Here is a 16066-nt window from a genome sequence, read left to right as displayed (position 1 = left end):
ACAAAAATCAAAACAAACAAACAAAATAAATAAATAATAATGCAGTAAATTAAACCCAGAAAATAAAAAAGTGTGAAAACTCCAGCAATCTCTGACAAAACTAAGGTAGGCTGTGTTTTCGTTACAGGTATAATTTAGCTTGGGTGACATATTTTGCGAGATAACCAACTGTATAATTACTGTGGTTTATTATTGTATTATTGATTTTTTTATTATTATTATTATTATTTGTAAGAGAAATGTGTGGCTGCAAGAAGACTCTGACCTCATGTGGAGGTTAAACAGGGTTACCACAAGGGGGCGCCATCTAATCGTGTCATGAAACAAAAAGAACTCACCCTTTCACAATAAAACAATTATTTTTCTTCAGGTTTTAATTTTACTTAAATTAAATTTAAATTAACATATTTTGTATTTACTGGGGATATGTAAATAAATATTTGTATTTTTGTTTCAAATTTAATGCCAAAATTTTGTATAAAACACCAAATGTATTTTAATGATCTTTCCATATTATTTAATAGTTTCCACAACTGGACTGTGGTGTCAACCACAACCTAAGTCATTCCAGTCTCATTGGGTCAGATCCCAAACCATAATATTTTTGGTTATAATTGTTTTATCAGACCCTTTTGATGAATAATTTTGTGTCTCATGTTGTTCAGTGTTACATTACATTACATGCTTCTGAATTTGCAGGTTTCACAAATTAAATCTCCGCCAGTTAAAGGCTCGTTCAGTGTGTTGGAGCTTTTAATGTGCAGGTAGTGTGAGGTGGAGGCGCTAAAGTCCTTTGTGGTCACAGAGGTTTTGTTTTTCCTGGTAGGTCCACAGTCCATCGTCCACACTGACACAAGAGCATGGCTCTGCAATTTTGAAAAATGGATCCGCCAGCTGGCCCCTCACTGGGAAACTATGACCTGGTGGTTATTGGAGGGGGGTCAGGAGGCCTGGCTGTGGCAAAGGTGGGGTCACAAAGTCATGGATTTATTCTGTTATTTCTTTATTTTTCTCTGTCTGCTTGATCTAATCTCAATCCAAATCTATCACTAATCTAGCATCTAATTTGATTTTATATCAGTTAAAATCTATCACTAATCTAGTATCTAATTTGATTTTATATCAGTTAAAATCTATCACTAATCTAGTATCTAATTTGATTTTATATCAGTTAAAATCTGTCATTAATCTAACATCTAATTTGATCTAATCTCAATTCAAATCTATCACTAATCTAACATCTAATTTTATCTAATCTCAAATCCAGTTTATATAATCATCATTACTATTTTCTGATCATTTTATTTTCCCTAACAAAAGTCTTAAAAATTGCTTTTAAAATACTTTCTACTGACTACTTTTTTGAAGTAAGCAGTAAATCATCCCATAGTTTCTTCATATAATATTTCAAACATTTTGTAATATATGAGCAAGACTATTTCAGCAGGATCAACATCACAAACATGAAATTATATTAAATATCCCATTCTAGGTTTTAAATTAAAATTGAATTTGATTTCATAAAGCATCTGATTGTATCAGGGGACAGCATGTACTTTCTTACAGTCACTCTATCTGGATTATGATCAACTCTGAATATACACCGTATGATTGAAATGCATGAAATTAAAATACATTATTTCAGTTTGAAATGTCTGTGTGTGCTTTAATCTCAGTGGTAACCACAAACCCCATCCGTTACTGCTAATCTGTTGATCTGAAGCCACGGCTCAGATAATAAATAGATAATAAACTGTTCTGTGAGCAGCTGCAAAGTGGAGAGAATGAAATCAAAGAGTAAAGGGCGGGATTCTCAAGAAAGATAAATACTCATTTGAATATTACATTTTTCTCCTGCCTGTCTGCTTTGCTCATTTGTTGCTCATTAATTCACCCCCCCAAGAAAAAAAAAAAAATCCTGTAGGGAGCAGCAATATTGAGGAAAAAGGTGCTGATCCTTGACCTCGTAGCTCCATCTCCGAAAGGCAGCACACAGGGTGAGTTTTTATCCCTCAACGCTGGAAGAGCTGTGATTCTTTTCTCAGAGTTGGAGTGTTGCCTGATCGGTGATAATTAAGTATTTTTAGAAGTAGCCATAGTCTTTTTTCTTTTATCTTACTCTCATGTAGTATTTACTGTTGTCCTCTAATCTCTGCTTTCCTGGTGTCTCTGCTTCCTACTTTGTTTTTATTTCCTTTCCTGTCTTTTTTATACTCCTTTCCTTTCCCTTAATTCAGTCTCATCTCATCTCATCTGTTCTCTTCTGGTGCGGTCTCAGTCTTTGGTGGTTCCAGTCTCAACGCGGACAGCATCAAAAAACATCTACACCAGGCGACTCTTCTTGGAAAAGCGATTCAAGATTCTCAAAAATATGGCTGGAAGATTAAAGATGACGGTAATTCATAAACTTACGTAATTAATCTTGTGATTTCCTCCATTATTGTAACATAAACGTTGTACAATTAAATTAAAACATTGCAGAGTCAGCTTTGAGTAAAATCTAAAAGCTGAAGTCAAGTAACTATGGAAACAAAATTGATTCTTTGCACTTGAGGGTTTTGTGAGAGGATACGTGTGCACATGCGTTCTGTTTTTCTTGGAGTTCAGTGTGTCCTGTGTGGAGCGAGCTGGTTGAAGCTGTGCAGACACAGATGAAATCTCATAGTTTGGAGCTAAAGAGGGAACTGAAGAGGTGCGGAAGGTTTTACCTCAACGCTCACGGAGAGATCGTGGCGCCCCACACAGTGGAGGTAACATATGATTAAAGGGGTCATACTGTGCAAAATCAGGTCTTATCTCCTTTACACACTTTAATAAAGTTGGTGTTTGGTTGGTGCCATGTAATGCTGATAATGTATCTCACCAATAAAAAGCAGTGGAAAGCTCATATTTACACCATGAATACACCATGTGGAACAGATATTGCAACTTGCATGTTTCTATGATATCTGCATACTAATAAGAGCCAGTTATGTTTTTGGTTCTGGTTGTATCTCACTAGTACAGAGCAACAAAAAGCTCATATTTAAAACATGGGTACCTCATATATTTAGTGTCCAACAGCCAGAATATGTTACTTACTTCCCAGTGGCGGCTCCAAGGGGGGGCTTGGGGGGGCGTTTAAGCCCACCCAATAATGAGCCAAGCCCCCCCAATAATTCTGCCAATAATGTGAATAGCGACTGACATATTTATGGATCTCAACTGCAGTTTTGCGCTGAGAATGTCTCAATATTGCATAACTGAGCAAAGTGATGAATCTGTGTGTTCGGTGATCCACCAATGCTGAATCACCCTTCACAAACAGAATTTCCAGTTTTGCAAATAAACATTTATTTGTAAAAACCCACACACAAGTTACAAATCAGAAATTTGTGTTTGTGGATCACAAAACACATGTACAAATCTAAGGATATTTGTAAATCACCCTCTGTGGATTTTCAAGTATTAATGAGACAAATTTAACTCCATACTCCAAAAATTTAGGTTTCCTAAATATTACGGCCACTCTTAAAACTTCATTTATCTTTATTTATACCTATGTGCAAGTTTACTGAACTTGCAATCATTCTAAGTGATGTGTGTGTGCATTGATACCACATTTTAGAGGAGTACGGGTGACTAAAACATATACCTTGGTATTTATAAAGCAATTTACTATATATTGTTAATTTCAACGACATTTTGTGAAGCCCCTCCAACGTTTACCCCAGCTCCCCCTCAGCACCCCCAACAAAAATTTCTTGGCGCCGCCACTGTTTCTTCCACGCTGTAATAATTTGGCTCATTCATTCATTTCTAACAAACAGCCTTTCAGTTTTCTTCCATGGATACATTAATAATATGTTCCAATTCCATCATATATCTCAACATCTTTGTGGACATTTGTTTGATTTTATGTCTAATCAGGTGACAGACATGAATGGACAGAAGCGTACACTGTCAGCAGAGACCCTGGTCATCGCTACAGGAGACAGACCTGAGTATCTGGACATACCTGGAGACAGAGAGTACTGCCTAACCAGGTCTGAAAACCACGCGGGCTAACAAGTTTGAGAACCCTAATTTTTGTGAAATGGGTGATCATATCACAAGAAAAGACAAGGGAGCATTCATTCTTACATGAAGGGAAACAAAATCACGTCCAGTGACGGCATAATGCAATCTGCAACCTCACCACTAGATGGCACAAAATCCAACAGACTGTATCTTTAAATTCCTTGAACGCTCTTCTTTTTCCCCCCCTACAGTGAGGACCTCCTCTCTGTGCCTCACCCTCCAGGTCGGACCTTGGTGGTAGGCGGGTCTCCACAGGGTTTGGAGTATGCCGGCTTCCTTTCTGGACTCGGACTACCGGTCACCATCATTCCAACGCACGGTCTCCTCCCTGGATTTGATCAGAAAATGGCACAGAAGATCGAAAACCATATGTTAGTCAGTGGAGTTACTTTCCTTCATCACTGTTCACTCACACAGGTGCAGACACACACATGCATGCAAACACACACACACACACACACACACACACACACAGTTTATGTTTGAGGACACAAGCCTTTTTTTTTTTTTTAATTTTGTGTTTGTGACAGGTGGAGCAGAGTGAAGTTTGCAGCACAGATACTGCTTCAGGTACACTAAACATTGTCTTAACAAGTGTTAAGACAAAGGAAGCTGATTTCCACATTAATTTTTCTTTTGTTGAATTTTTCTCAGATTAAAATTTGAGTAAAATATTGTCCTCTAACAGCTGCAGAACATCCCCAGATCAACTTTGTAGAATATTTTTCACGCTGTACTTGAGTAAAGAGCTCACAAACTGATGCACTGTTTGGTCCACACTGTCACCTATATATAAATTACCTGATTAATTTAAAAATTAGAGCATTTATTCTGCATATTCCCTCATTTGAAGGAAAAAAATTGTACAGTTGTTTACTGCACTGTTTCGTTATTTCATTAACAAGTTAGCAGACAAACAGTATACAGTTAATTTCAACTACATGAAATGTTGTCAGCTTTGAGGCTGTCAGAATTAGATGTGAACATGTTAATTAAAGTCATAATACCATATTTCTAGGACAATAAAAAATACTGCGATTGAAGTTAAGAGCAGCCGAAATATATTAATAATTTTTGTGTTGCAGAGGAGCATATTTTGTTCTTTTTTCCTTTTTTTTTCCAATTAATCAGGAGTGTCTGCAGCATTGCAGCAGAATTGCAGAAAGAGACTCAGTCTGACGATCCTTACAAAAGAGGGCCAAACGAAACAGGAAGACTTTGATACAGTATGTCGTTGATTTCATATAGCACTTTTTTTTTGGAGAACGATGTCTTGGGCAGATATCCAAGTAAAAAACATTCAGATGCAAGACAAAAACAACTGCAGAACACAATGGAGAGAAGAGTGCACACTGATCGGGTAGAAAATAAAAAGTTTAATCCTGTAATCTGCAAGATCTTTCTCAGAGAAAAACAAGGACTTAAACTTTTTATTTTGAAACCTATCAGCATGCAGATTTTTCTTCTTTGTATTTTTTTTCTGCACCATTAAAAAAAAAGTGTCTCTAAGATATTATTTTTTTTCCCCTTATCGGTGTAAATCAGGCTCTTTGAGGATAATGCATTTTAATGTTCTGCTGTTGCATTTTAAACCATTTTGACAATTTTCTCATCCTGTAAAAATGTCACACTGAGAGTTTTCACCTGAAACAGATGATGTTCTGATGAGCCACTTCAGCTAAATGAGCTTCTCTGTGTCATCTGTTGTCTTATTTTACAACAACCAAATGGTCTTTCTGTGCATCCAGGTGCTCCTCACTGTTGGCAGGAAGGCCTGCACCTGTGATGTTGGTCTGGAGCGCGTCGGCGTGCAGTGCAGCCCAGAGTGTGTTCATTTCCTAGTCGTGTCTTTTTATTTGTGTTGGCACCCGTTTGGAAGCGGTATGTTTAGACAAAGTATATTGTGTGTCTGTGTGTGCGGCAGTGGGAGGATCCTGGTGAACGACAGGGACCAGACCAGTGTAGACCACATTTACACCGTTGGATCAGTCCAGCACGGTCACCCCTCCACCACAGGGCTCTCAATGCATGCTGGGACACTGCTGGCCCGTTGACTCTATGGAGAGGAGGACATCTTGGTACAAAGTTTACAATTATAATGAAAATGTCACAATGTAGCAAATATTTTGGCTGCTTCAGCGGACTCGTTATGCAAAATATGGTAAATAACCACAGCGCTGATTGTTTTTAATCATGTGACGATTCACATCATACACATTACCATATTATTCCTTAAACACCGGTGTGTCTGTATCTCAAAAACTGTTTGAGGAATTTTAGCCAAATTTTGTATATTAGTTAAGTCTGACCCAAGGATGAACTCATTAACTTTTCAGGTGCAGGGGTTAAAGGTCAGCAGTACAGCGCAAGTTGCAAATTTTTGCCCAATACAAGTAAAAGGATAAAATCTTCTAAGCTGTGTAACTCATGAATGAGAGGCAATAGACCCATAGTTATGATTTGACATGAATAGGAAGTCATATGTGTTCTTTTAGAATATACCATCGGATTTCACCTTGAGTGACCTTAAATGTCACATTCAAGGTCATTGAAACCTTTATTGCTTATGGTGGCTAAAACTGCACCAAATAAATTCATAATTACTGTTAGACGGGAATAAGAAGTTATTTTGGTCTTTCAAAAGATATGATCACATTTGACCTTGAGTGACCTTAAAGGTCACATTCAAGGTCATTAAAACCTTTATTGCTTATGGTGGCTAAAACTGTGCAAATAAATTCATAATTACTGTTAGACGGGAATAAGAAGTTATTTTGGTCTTTCAAAAGATATGATCACATTTGACCTTGAGTGACCTTAAATGTCACATTCAAGGTCATTGAAACCTTTATTGCTTATGGTGGCTAAAACTGCGCCAAATAAATTCATAATTACTGTTAGACGGGAATAAGAAGTTATTTTGGTCTTTCAAAAGATATGATCACATTTCACCTTGAGTGACCTTAAATGTCACATTCAAGGTCACTGAAACCTTTATTGCTTATGGTGGCTAAAACTGCGCCAAATCAATTGATAATTACTGTTAGACAGGAATAAGAAGTCATTTTGGTCTTTCAAAAGATATGATCACATTTGACCTTGAGTGACCTTAAAGGTCACAATCAATATTGTTCAGGCTTTGATCATGTAGTTGCTAAATGATGTCAGCTAGGCCTGTGGTTACTGTTAGACATGGACAGGAAGCCATATGTGATCTTAAATGATGCAAATTCCAGGTTGACCCACTTATACAGTATCATGGCAGCGGGTTTTTGCACTCACTATTTACACTTTCTTATGCATTTAGAACTTTTCTTCATCTGTTAAGAAGCTGCTGCATGAGCCAAATGTTCTGAAGCGATGACAGAATTAAAACTGACTTAAGTGCATGTAATTTTTTAAATTCACAGTGTGATTACGCCAATGTGCCAACAGTTGTGTTCACTCCCCTGGAATATGTTGCATGTGGTCTCACTGAAGAGAAAGCTAACCTGACATTTGGAGAAGCCAATATTGAGGTAACCAAACACATGGAAAATATGAACTTTTTTTGCTGCATTATTTCACATCAATTTGTCTTTTCTTTTACAGGTGTATCACAGCTACTATTGGCCCCTGGAGTGGACTATACCAGCCAGGAATAAAAACTCCTGCTATGTTAAAGTCATCTGCCACATCCCGGAAGACGTACGTATTGGTTAAATATTGTGTATGAGCTCAGTTAAAGTTTAGCATCTTGCCATCTTGGTTTCTACCTTGATTATTATTGATTATGCTGTGGCAAAATTACAAAAATTGTACCGCTTATGTACCTCAGTTACATTGATTCAAGATTTTGTGGGCATTATAACTACCCTTTATGGTTGGTTTAATCATTGCGTCACAAATTAGCTAGATAATTTGAGGCATTAAGAGAGTATTTAACGAAAAATGAACTGTGATAACATTAAAGCGTTAAACTGCTAAAACTTTTAGCTGAAGCCACCACTTCTTTTTGGGCTCCAAACCCCTGAAAAAACAAAAAAACAAAACAGACATAAAGTGTTGAAATTTTAATATGTTAGCATAAACGTAGAAGTTTCCAAAAGGGTTTAGCATTATAATCAAGCTGTACACAAATAATCAAATGAATAAATGAAATTAAACGGTAGTTTACATTCAACACAGTTTAATCACAGTCCAGAAAGTATTAAACAAATACAAAATATTAAGAAGAAAAATATGAATGGAAAATAATTTTTAATAATCTAGCGAATGCATTTACTCTGTTTTGCCTTCCTGCTCCTCCATGTGAGGCTTGTTGCCTTTGCACTATGTGTCAATTAGAGGTGGACGATACTGGGAATTTTGGTATTGATCCAATACCAAGTAAATACAGGCCCAGTATCGCTGATATCAATACTGATACCGATACTTTTTCATATTTAAGCTTCATAGAGTTCCAAAGGATCCAAAAGACCTAGGATAGAATTTCGCCAAACATTGTACGTGACAACAAAATACTTTATCACAATCAACATTTTTGTTTAAAAAAAATAACACTCAACACAACTTAAAACAAAATCTCCTGAGGTAGAGGGCTGACAAACCACAATACAAGGGTGCGCAGCTCTGTGTTGTGTGACACAGTGCAGCACTGTTCTTATAGACAGTAGACTTTGATGAATCTGTGTGCGCAGCAGTCAGTGCGTGCGGGAGAGAAAAAAAGCTTGAGTATCAATCTTTTTACACAAGGATTGTTCAATATCAATACCAATTTTGGTATCGATATTATCGATATTAGGATCGATCTGCCCACCTCTAGTGTCAATTTCACTTACTGGATTAGTGTATGATCTCCAGCAGAAACAATCATATGATTTTAAAGGTTTAAAAATGTGTTGTTTTTTTTCTTTTTAAACTTTATAAAATAAAATGCTTCTGAATTAAAGCTAGGTGAGTTCAGTTTAGTGCAAGGTAACTGGCTTGCTAATGGTTTTCACAGTTAGCTGAAATGCTTATCTGCTATCAAAAAGTTAGCTTTCATAATTAGCTGTTACCTGAACTGTCACCACCACTGTAAATCACACCATGGTCCTTCTGACAAGGTGAGACTTGGTCTGGTTTCAAGTTAACGGTGGGACGATTCATTTATGGTGATAATATAATCTGAGCTTGTAGAGCATTAAAGCCAATACAAACGCATGAGGCTAGCGATAGCTTAGCTGTGGCTAGCCTAGAACATAAACACAACACTTGTTATCAATGAGAGTACAGTGAGTTCACATGTGACTTTTAATTACATTTTTTGGTCCTCTAGATGCCACTAGTCCTCGGGTCCACTGGTCCTAACCTCTTTATATTATTTGCTGGTTTGTATTACAACCCCAATCTGATTTTAAAGTTCACAAATAAATGTAATACTTTAAATAAGTAACAAACGAGATCCAGTTTTGTTCAATTTACAAAAATAAAACATGAGTTGACATACTCCATTATTCACCTTTAATTGTACTGTTGTCTATAAATCGGTTGAATTGAAAATCAACAAATAATGTTAATTCACCATAATTGAATTTTTTTTTAATTGTCACACTTTTGTAACATCACTTACCCTACTTTAGTGAAACATATAGCCTACCATAAATGTAAAAACAACTTCAACATGCCCTCCTTAATACTAGGACTAGTGGACCCTAGGCCTAGTGGGAAGTTCTCCAACAGATTGAACCAAAGCAATACTGTAACCACATCTTCACCCCTTTTGCACAAACCAATCAACAAACAAAAACACCCGTATTTAGGTCTTAAGTTTAACGTTGACCCTGTCAACTCACTTCCAGAGGGTTCTGTCTTGTGTGTCACCAGGAGCATGTGGTTGGACTCCATGTGATGGGTCCCATTGCTGGTGATGTTGTCCAAGGCTTCGCTGCAGCAATGAAATGCCGTCTCTCCAAACGACAGCTAGACGCCACAGTGGGCATCCACCTCGTGTCAGCTGAGGTCAGCAACATCACTGTTTCACATAAACAGTTCCAGTTTGGTGCTCCAATACGCACAATGGCTGCCTGATTTGTTTTATGCCTATTGATTTTTTTGGAAAATTACCGTCGCCTCTCTTGACATCCCCTCTCTATTTTTGTGACGCTGTGCTGAGCTCTCAGTTTTGACACATTAACACGTTCAGGCCTTCAGGATGCTCGTCTGTCTGGGGGTCAGTGCCATGGCAGCAGTTTGAAATGAGTTTCCTGCCCACTGTCTGAATTATTCATGGACTGTATTTAATAAACGCTGTCGCACACAGTCCATCTCTGTGGGCAGCGACCCTGCAGGCTGTGAGCAGGTTAATTCCTGACATTATCCAAACTTATTCCCACTTAATAAATAAGCAGCGCAGTTGAACATTAAATAAAGTTCAACTGACAATATCGGGTAAGAAGGAGTTCAGGGATAAAGTTTAATGTCAGTCTGCTGATCCACGTAGGATTGATTAGACAAACTGATGGATGATGGATGTAATTTTAGATGTTTCTTTGTAGCAGAGTTTATGTCAAGGGTACATACACCAATCAATGACAAGTAAACTTAAAAAAAAAACCAAAATAATGGAATTCAATTCAATTTATTTATATAGCACCAAATCACAATGCAAGTCGCCCCAATGCGCTTCACATGGGTAAGGTCTAACTGAAGCAATTAAATGGTTATTATATCACATTTACAGGCATTCATCTTGGATTTGTAGGTATTACCTTGCCCACATATACATTTTTGTAATTAGCATCACTGGATCGCTTGGCCCTGAAAATGTACCCACTGGAAGCCACGATATTAAAAACTAAATAATTAAGCTACCATTATTTTTTTTTAAACAAATCCAGGTTGGCCACCATGGTGGCTTCTGGGAAAATGGAATAATCCACGTTCTAATTGGCTGTTGCATGTCCTTTTCAAAAAAAAAAAAAATTTTTCCAAGTGTTCACAAAACTCCAACAAAAGCTAATACCCGAATGTAGTGAACCTCACTGAAACTAGCAAACACATAGCCAAACAGGTTGTCGGTACCACTTGAGGTAATCCAGTCTCAGTGTACCATGGCCTTGACAAAAATGCAGCTGTAGCCAGTTAGAGGTCAATGAAGGTTTACAAGGGGGCAAAAATATAAAATGTTCCCATCCTATTGAAAAGTACGCCACATTATTTGCCTGATCGTATTGATTCCAAAAAGGTATACTTTGGACTATCTATGACTGAATGTTATGGAGATATGGGGCAAAAACAGCAAAGATGTTGACACAGATCATTTTCAGTTTGTGCAGGGGTCAAAAGTTAAAGTTGCTCCAATTTTGATGAAAAGTGATGAAAATTATTGGTTTAGTTAGTAGGGTTCCAAAAAGGAACAGTTTGCACCATCCGTCACGCTTAGTTATCACATTACAGGGTAACGTGATAGAATCCAATGGACGTTGACCTTGTTTGACCTTTACTACGGAGACCAAACATTCAACACAGTCAAAACTATTCCATTTATTAATCCTATTAACTCAACCAATAATTTGTACCACATTTTTCCAAAATTAGAGTAACTCTGGAGTACCTTCATTGACCTTCATGTAGGTACAACTGCCATCATACAGGTCTGTGTAGCCACGGCACCTTCAGGCTGGATTGTAAGTGTTGTTTAGTCATCTTAAGAGGTGCTGATTGGGTCAAAATTGCCTTCTGGCTCATGGACTAAGACGGGAATGTCTCTGCCCACATAAGTGACTGTGTCAACAAGTTCGACACTCTCCTCACATACAGACACACTACTGAAAATGAGTCCAGGAAGTTGTTGAAAGCCTGGATCTTAGTCTCAATCCCCCCCCCCCCCCCCCCACCCCCCCACCCCCCTCCACCCCCACCTGTGATGTTTCACAGAATAGTAAATTCTTAATTCATACAGGTCAAAAGGTCATAACTTCTGCATAAAGGACATGTCTTGTGTGTAATTTGTACACTTTCCTGATTGGATCCTAGTGTCTGTGTGTCTGTGCCCCCTGCAGGTTCTCACGACTTTGACCCAAACTCAGCGTATGTCCAAGGCCTTGACAAGGAGATGAAACTGCTGAGCTTAGTGGCCTGCTGTCAATCACCAGATGCGTGACCTCTGTTTAAAAACAGCAGGAAAGCGCTGGCGATGACAGCCTGAGCTGGAAAACAGCGGCGGAACTATCCAATGACGTCTCTGCCTGAAACCTGACAGACAGGCGGGCTGGGACTGATGTCACGCCGCTGGTACGGTTCACCTTTTGCGCGCTACTTTCTACCTTTGCTCATCCACCTAATTTTAAACTACGTGGCGCCGCTGATGCCTTTTCATGGATTTCAGCTTTGGGAAACGCTCCCTCAGGTTGTGTCTTTGAAATGCTCTGCTGAGTGTGAAAGGCTGCAGGAGAGCGATAACGCTCTGGGATTTGATGCATTTACACGGCGCAGCAGCTCGCGCTGATTCTCCGCGTCGCTGTCGCGGCGCCACAAGCCTCTGGGATTTTTCCAGGTTTAAGTTCATGTGATGAAGTCGAGGAGGATCATAGAATTAGCCAAATTAATCACGTTTCTTGGCTTCAATTAAAGTGTATGCTGTCTTTATTATTGACACGTTTGGGCCAGAGTTCCTTGCGCACTCCAGTGTTAAGTTTCCTCTTGTGGCGCTCGGAGCTGAGTGTTGCAGCATCATAAAACAGCTGTTGAATATTCATGTGCAAATCAAATGAAACATTTGTCCAAGTGAATGCAGACACTCGAGGGCAGATGTTGGTTAAAAGCATTCTGCTGACCCTCCGTGCGACCTCCACAATGCACTCTGCATTTTGAATGACAAAAATCAGAGAGAGCGGCATGGGTGTGGGCGTGTCCCACACAAGGACATCATTTTAATTCTCTCCATGTACTGCAGCCTGTCTGTGTGCACCCACTTCCCCCCCACCTGATGCCAAACATACATACAAATATGTCCAGGTCATCCTGCACGCCGCCTTCTGATTGTTCACTCAACAGACTCGCCTGCGCAAGTAAGACAAATATCCTAATTAGAAAAAGTGCACAGGAGTTTTTGTTTTGGCGTCTGCATCCAGATGCCATTAGAGGATCATTTGATCACAGCAGCCTGTCTGACTTTGTGCAGTTCTCAGAGGAAGGTTAAGCTGCTGCACGCTGCTCCATCTATTCTGGACAGGATTCAAAACTCCCTCACTCACTCCAGATGCAGTGTGATAACTCACCGGTAGGTGGCACTCTGGCTGTATGTGGAATGGCAAAATGAATGAAATGCATTATGCTGAACAGGGCACTGCTAAAAATGATTGTAATACAACTACAGCTTTGATTTGAACAGAATTTCAAATATGTTCACAAATAAATGCAGTTCTGTGTAATCAGAGTATTTAATAAAAAGTTCAATTCAGTTTATTAATTTTATGTAGCGCCAATTCACAACAGTGTCGCCTCAAGGCGCTTTACACAAAATTTAAAAAACAAGATAAAATGAATTAAAATATTAAAAAGCACAATTAAAAGATTAAAAAGGCACAGTAAAAGATTTAAAAAATAAAAAAGCAATAAAAAACTACAAATTGTTGATCAACCAAAAAGCATTTTATCGATTATCACCTCACTTATTAAAAAAAAAAAATGTATTTATTCATTTAACTCTGTGTTATTGTGTCACATTTAGTCTAGATCCTGATAAAATCTTAGTTGAATGACTGTGTGGAAATTAACAAGTTAATGACGGTTCATTTAACACTTTTTCAGAGTTTAACTCCAGTTTAACTTTCAGAGTTAAATTAACACTGTGCAAAGAGTTAAGTGTTTAACATGCTGTCGACAAGTTGTTTTTTTTTTTTTTTTAACTAAAAGTGTAAATTTGAACACTGTAGAGAGTATTCATGGACAGAGCTAAAATTACACCTTCAGAGAGTTACGAGTAAATAACACCTATAGATAGTTGACTCAACACCGATATGAACAACTCACTGAGGAATAAATCAAACACTTTGCAGTGTTCAGCTTGGAGAGTTAAATGGAACGCAGCAACTTTCCAGAAACTCATCCAAAAATCACATTTAGAGGATAAAAATTAGAATCTGACCAATATGGATTTTGGGGAATTGATACAGTACTGATATTAGGGAATTAAACATTTATGATACTGATATATCTGCCAATATATACATAAAAAAGGGGGCAAGTTTTCTAACATTTCATTACCAAACCTTTATGACAAGGAAATGTTTTACCATTTAAACATGAACTTTATTATATATTTTTTCAGTTTATTTCAATTTATTTTCATTTATATAGCACCAAATCACAACAGAGTTGCCTCAAAGTGCTTCACACAGGTAAGGTCTAACCTTACCAACCCCCAGAGCAACAGTGGTAAGGAAAAACTCCCTCTGAGGAAGAAACCTCAAGCAGACCAGACTCAAAGGGGTGACCCTCTGCTTGGGCCATGCTACAAACATAAATTACAGAACAATTCACAGAACAATTCACAGACGAATATACAAGAAATGCTATTGGTGCACAGGACAGGAGGATCACCAACAGGAATACAACTCCCATCTCTGGATGGAGCTGCACCTTCAACAGAGAGAAAAAACAGAATCAGGCATCAGAAAGACAAAAAATACTGTATAATTTGCCAGCATTAAACAACAAGAAAAACAGTGAAATACTAAGGTGCTCGCCGGCCACTAGCCCTAAACTTCACTAAAAGACCCAGAATTTAGGTAAAGTTGAGGCTGCAGCCCGCGCCAATTACTAATAAATGAATTAAAAGAGTAAAAAGCGTAAAACAAAACTGTATCAGTATGCTAGTCATATGAAAGGGAAAATAAGTGCGTCTTAAGTCTGGACATGAAAGTCTCCACAGAATCTGACTGTTTTATTGATGCAGGGAGATCATTCCACAGAACAGGGGCACGATAAGAGAAAGCTCTGTGACCCGCAGACTTTTATTCACCTTAGGGACACAAAGTAGTCCTGCACCCTGAGAACGTAAAGCCCGGGCCGGTACGTAAGGTTTAATTGCATCTTGGCCAGGGCTCCCTTGAAAAAGAGGTTTTTAATCTCAATGGGACTTCCCTGGTAAAATAAAGGTAAAAAAAAAAAAAAATTAGGTCAGCTAGGTAGGGAGGTGCCAGTCCATGAATAATTTTATAGGTTAGTAGCAGAACCTTAAAATCTGATCTCACTGGGACAGGAAGCCAGTGAAGAGACGCCAAAATGGGTGTAATGTGGTTATACTTTCTGCTTCATGTCAAAAGTCTGGCTGCAGCATTTTGAACCAATTGGAGACCCCTAATGCTAGACTGCGGTAAACCAGAAAATAGAACATTGCAGTAGTCCAATCTAGAAGAGATAAATGCATGGATCAGGGTCTCAGCATCAGCCATAGACAGGATGGGACGAATCTTCGCTATATTTCGCAGGTGGAAGAAAGCAGTCCTAGTAATATTTCTAATGTGGAGGCCAAAGGACAACGAAGGATCAAAAATTACCCCAAGGTTCCTCACTTTGTCAGTGTGATGTGTGACACACGAGCCTAGGCTGAGCGTTAACTTGTCAAATTGATGCCGATGGCTTACTGGACCAAGAACCATCATTTCAGTCTTATCAGAGTTTAAAAGTAGGAAGTAAATAACTTTATAACCAATGTGTCACACTTCCTTCCTTGCATCACTCAGCATTTACATAAACTAGGTTTCTTGTCTGTTTTGCCCCACCTGTCTGCCAGCATAGTGTCCACTTGTCTCTTGTCACTGTAAAATGCTCACTCTGATGAATGGCAAGTGGTCACTTTGCCCTCTGTCTCTTGTACCTAATGTGACCAAGGGGTGTTAGGGGTCCCAGCCATGCTTGAGCACTGTAAACAATGTTGTTGGAGTGCCTTCTGCTGGACAAATGACATATTGACACCATGTGCAACAAAGTGTTTTTCTGCATTGTGTATTTGGTAAAATAAAAGTTATATCGGCAAAAA

General features: G+C 38.4%; 1 pseudogene; it reads left to right on the top strand.

Annotated features, from left to right (window-relative positions):
- Positions 1-756: 756 nt before the first annotated feature.
- LOC117504279 lies at positions 757-14297 on the top strand (annotated as a pseudogene).
- The last annotated feature ends 1769 nt before the right edge of the window (positions 14298-16066 follow it).

This window comes from Thalassophryne amazonica, chromosome 22 (assembly GCF_902500255.1).
Source record: "Thalassophryne amazonica chromosome 22, fThaAma1.1, whole genome shotgun sequence".
Classification (NCBI taxonomy): domain Eukaryota; kingdom Metazoa; phylum Chordata; class Actinopteri; order Batrachoidiformes; family Batrachoididae; genus Thalassophryne; species Thalassophryne amazonica.
This window is presented reverse-complemented; position numbering and strand designations above follow the sequence as displayed.